The 5000-nt window shown below is 28.5% G+C and overlaps 1 long non-coding RNA gene across 1 annotated transcript in view; it reads left to right on the top strand.

Annotated features, from left to right (window-relative positions):
- LOC148308464 (uncharacterized) overlaps positions 1-5000 on the top strand; it is a 158744-nt gene that overhangs the window by 153461 nt on the left and 283 nt on the right. The gene's annotated exons all lie outside the window — the stretch shown is intronic.

Here is a 5000-nt window from a genome sequence, read left to right as displayed (position 1 = left end):
TTGAATGTTTTTTCTCCATTTGTAAAATATTTAGTACCTTAAAAAAATATCAAACAATACCTTTTCTTCAAAATGCAAAAACAACACTTTCTGCCCTGTAGCGTTTTATTAAGTTAAAAATTTGCCGATTTTTCTAGGATATAGAACATTTTCTGGACATTCTGAAAACATGCACAACTGAAAATTGACGATTTTTGATAAATGACGTTGTTGAAAGGAGTGAGCAATATGGCTACATCATAGAATCCTACGCATTCCATGGACCGATGTGGTCAGCAACGCAAATTTGCTCCATAAAGAAAGAGCAGGGATACAGTTGCTGACTGATATCCAGGTCCAGAAGATGCCCTATCTGGGACATGTACTAAGAAGAGAAAAGTACGAGCTTTTGCACCTACTCATAAAAGGAAAAATGAAGGGTCCAATTCGGCTGTCCAAACTTAAAACACAGTAAGGGACATTTTTTGTAGCAGGTTTTTTTATTTATTTTTGGACTAAGTAGAATCTACTTAGTCCAAAAATGCAAAAAAAACGTACTACAAAAAAAATGTCCCTTACTATGTTTTGAGTTTGGACAGCCGAATTGGTCCGGGCAGAAGACAGATCTCCTGGCTCCGGAATATACGAGATTGGACCGGGATCAGGACCGTCGAGACGCTGTTTAGAGCTGCCCAAGACAAGGACAATTACTGTCACGTGATAGTATATTTGTATAACATCGCTCTCTCGATCGCTAGCTAGCTCGATCTCAAAAGAATTTTTATGCTTTGTGGGAAAAAATAACATAATTCATTAAAATTGTGAAAAATATACACCCAGTTTGTGTGTACATTTTATAAGTGATTTATCAGGGGCTTTCCGTTTTCAGTTGGAAAAGTCGCTCTTCCGGTCAGCGTTAGTACGGAGCCTGTGTAAGGTAGAAAGGTATCTACACAAGTTACAACCCTCAGTCCCTTCACTTCATTCAATTTTCAGAGCTTCTCAACAAACTTCGGCGGATCTAATAATACTAGATTTCCTTCGATAAGAACAAACTCGAACAAATCCTCCTCCACGCTTTCCGTACCTTTTCTGAAATCTACACCTATTTTTTCTTTTACTAGTTACTGCTTTTGTATTTGAAGTTTATCGTTAAATATTCAAACGTGTTTTGTGCTGGAAACAAAATAAAATTCTCTTTACGTATATATCCTTAGAAAATCGTGAAACGTCGTAAAACATTGTGAGTTGTCTTTTTTTTTAATGCAATGTTAAATTTTAAAGTCCTCTAAAAGTTTTTCTTTGAATAAGTTTTTTGTTGCTATATTTAATTTATTAATATTATAATTATAGACTCAATATTGAATAACTTTCGATTTAAAAACATTCTTTATTCAATTAATTTTTACTTGGAAAGTAAAAATTAATTGTTCTTAAAATCTATTATGACACGTTTCAATGCATTCGCATCATTTCCAAATACTGTATTCATTCCTAATCTATTTCAAACACCGATTAATAAGCCCTTTAAATATTTGACTTATTCAACTACGCTTAAACACAAATAATTAAAAAGTTGTGTTATTTCCGATGCGAAAATAGTATTTCCGTGTTAAAATTTAAATTTTAAATTAAAAAATATCACCACATAGAGACTGGCAAACCAATTAATGATTTTTTTTCTTTCTGGTTAACAATTTTTTAAATACAGTAAAGTAATAAAAATATTAAACCAAATACGTTAAACTTAAAAAGTTTAATATATTTAATGATTTTCGTAGTTGGTAGTAAGATTTATATAAAGGTTGCGAACTCCATTAATACCAATAAATAATTAGGCTACTAATTTCTTGATACTCAAGGTTCAACATTAAAATAAGGGAATCAAGTATGAAATTATAAAATGAACAATTGAAATTTGTTTCTTGAATGTCTTTTGCAGATACTTTATACACTTTATAAAATAAAACAATTTATACACTTTATAAAATAAAATGATGTGGCACATTTTATACACTTTATAAAATAAAACAACTTTGTTTTAATCCACTTTTTAAGAAGTGGTTGATAGAAAGTTGTTTTATTTTATACAGTTTAATTAAAATTTGACTATAGTATGATACATGCGATAAAGATTTTTTATCTCTGCGAGTATGTGTCGTTTGCAGGCGACAACTCACCTTCAAGTGGCTGAAAAAAGCACAGAATGGCTTTTACGTGTCGCTTTGTGCTCCTCGTTTATAACATATGCTGTGTATTCTACAGGTCAAATACCATTATATTTAAAAATAAATACGTAGAATAATTGAAACATATATGTTTCGTCAATTTACTATAAAACTTATTCTGATAATATTTTAATATATTTTTCGAAGAATTAAAAGGGAAAGTTGTTATGAGGATAAACTTTAATAAATTGAATGAAATGCATCACTATAACCTACCCATTGGGTATTATATTCCGAAATCCGCCATGCACATTCTCTTGCACATACAAAATTTGTATGTTTATCCCACCAAACTGATTCACCATCACATATTTTATTATTTGTTTTTCAAAACGTAAATGTTGATTTTTTAGATTACAATTTCACCAATGGTTGCATTTCATTCTCAAAAAAAATATGTTCATTTGAAAAATCTGAAATCTCTCATTGCAATTCACCGATTGCAATGAAATTTCGATATTGCACTTAGAAACGAGCGTGTTTTTTAGGTGTTCATACCTGCAATAGGTGCAAACTTTTTTTTTTAAATACTTGGTTTGAAAGGGATGGCAGTGACATCTTTTGAACTTTACAGCAACACACGCAATACTTAGCATCGCTCCTGGTGAACATTGTACTTCTAGACAGCTGCTATTACTCTTCCGATGATTTTGGTATTGCATTACTGTTTCATATATTCTTAATATTTTTATTGCCACACAAGAATTGTGAAACTCATATTTTTATAAATGTGTGTTTTTTTTCATCCTTTTCATTTTAAGCAAATTGAGCTACAGCAACTCGTGGTTGGGTACAGCTAGTTCATAATAAATGTTATTAGTAATACAAATCATATTTGAAGGAAAAACCACAGCTAGGTAAAAAAAATATTTAAAAAAATATTCAGGAAGTTTTTGAGTATGTTTGACTTAAAATTCAAAATCGCATCAATCGTTATCATATAAAAAAAAATCACTTGTCGATCAATTATTCAAATGTAGATTTTGTCACGTTTTTTTTGGCGAAACCTCAAAAATGTTTATTTTATTGACGTGCTTAAAATGATATTATTTTAAGATTCAGTTCCTTCCTAATTTGTATTCACTATTCGCAGCCCCCTAATGGTTGAGAACCCACCCCCTCAGACCACCAGGTGTGGGGTAATAAATAAAAGGGTAGTTTATACCCCGTCCGTTTTTTCCCTTCCGTTTTTTTACGCTCTCGGATACATCAAGGAATATTTATTGTTGTGGCCTCATGTAATAAATTTATATGAAAAATTATTTTCTAGAAGCGGTTGTATTTGAAGATTTTTCAAAGATTTCATTAAAATAAATAAACAAACAAAAAATAGCTACAAAATACTATTAGCTTGTATTTAAAATAATAATTATATCTTTTAATAAAATACATGATATATTTCAAAAAATGTTTTAGATAGAATATTTAAAAAAATGACGTACAATTTGTACGCTTGAAACTCGCATACGCGAAAAACTATAGAAACAAACATAAAAATATCCATCAAAATTGAAAACAAAAAAATACAGCAAAGCTTCACTCCAAGGTTGTATTTAAAAAAAATAAAAATCAACTATTTTTTTTAAAAGTGATGAGTTTTTCTTAGAATATCTTAGGTGAACTAAATGGAGACTTCAAACTTATACGACTCTATTTAAGTTCAAAATTTTAATATTAAAAATCCAGCTGTACCTGATTACGATGTGTGGCTCAGTCTAGTTTAATGGAAAAGAAGAAAATAAAAAACACAAGTTTTTTTATGTACTGTCGCACGCTGTCTGCTATGAAGAGTATTTACTATTGCACGTGTTGTTTTGAAGTTCTCAACAGATGGCGCTGTCATTACGGTAAAAAAAATGATCCAAATTATGTTTTCGCCTGTCACATGTAAAAATACCAGTTAAAGGTAAAAAAAAAACACCAGGGTATTCATTTGCAACCTTTAGTATAGAATGCAGAATAAATTAATATTTCTCAAAAATCACTTTTATCATTGAAAAAAAATAAGGGTTTATATTTAACCCATAGTATAAAGCTTTTTATTTTTGATTCGTTTTCTCGGTTCATATGACCACGACATTGCGATTTAAAGTCACCCACGCTTTCCTTTGGTCATCACCTTTATTTATCTTCGATGAGTACAGCATCGTAACATTACTGGATACAGTCTAGGAATGGTCGCAAAGGTTTTTAGGAGACACTAAAAAAGTTGTAGCCCGGAAATCGTAAAAAACAGGCACAACTAATTCAGTCCGAGATCTTTTTCATACTCAGCAAAGTCCACTTCTTTGTTTAATAATTCAGAAATCAGGAGTTGCTTCATTTTCTTTTGTACGACTTACTCGAGATAAACACCATTATTTATTTATTTTTTTACATTTGCTATCCGTAAATAAATCTATATATATATATATATATATATATATATATATATATATATATATATATATATATATATATATATATATATATATATATATATATATATATATATATATATATATATATATATATATATATATATATATATATATATATATATATATATATATATATATATATATATATATATATATATATATATATATATATATATATATATATATATATATATATTTATATTTATATATATTTATATATATACATATATATATGTATATATATTTATAAATATATATATATATATATTTATATATATAAACATTTATATATATATATATACGATTATATCAAAATTATGAAGAGAAAAAGAGGAAAAAAAATGGTTATTAAAAATAACATGTTTAAAACCAC

Source organism: Brachycentrus maculatus, unplaced genomic scaffold, assembly GCF_059751285.1.
Source record: "Brachycentrus maculatus isolate JH-2025_06_01 unplaced genomic scaffold, ASM5975128v1 h1tg000165l, whole genome shotgun sequence".
Classification (NCBI taxonomy): Eukaryota; Metazoa; Arthropoda; class Insecta; order Trichoptera; family Brachycentridae; genus Brachycentrus; species Brachycentrus maculatus.
Note: the sequence above shows the minus strand (reverse complement) of the source record. Positions and strands in the feature narration are given on the sequence as shown.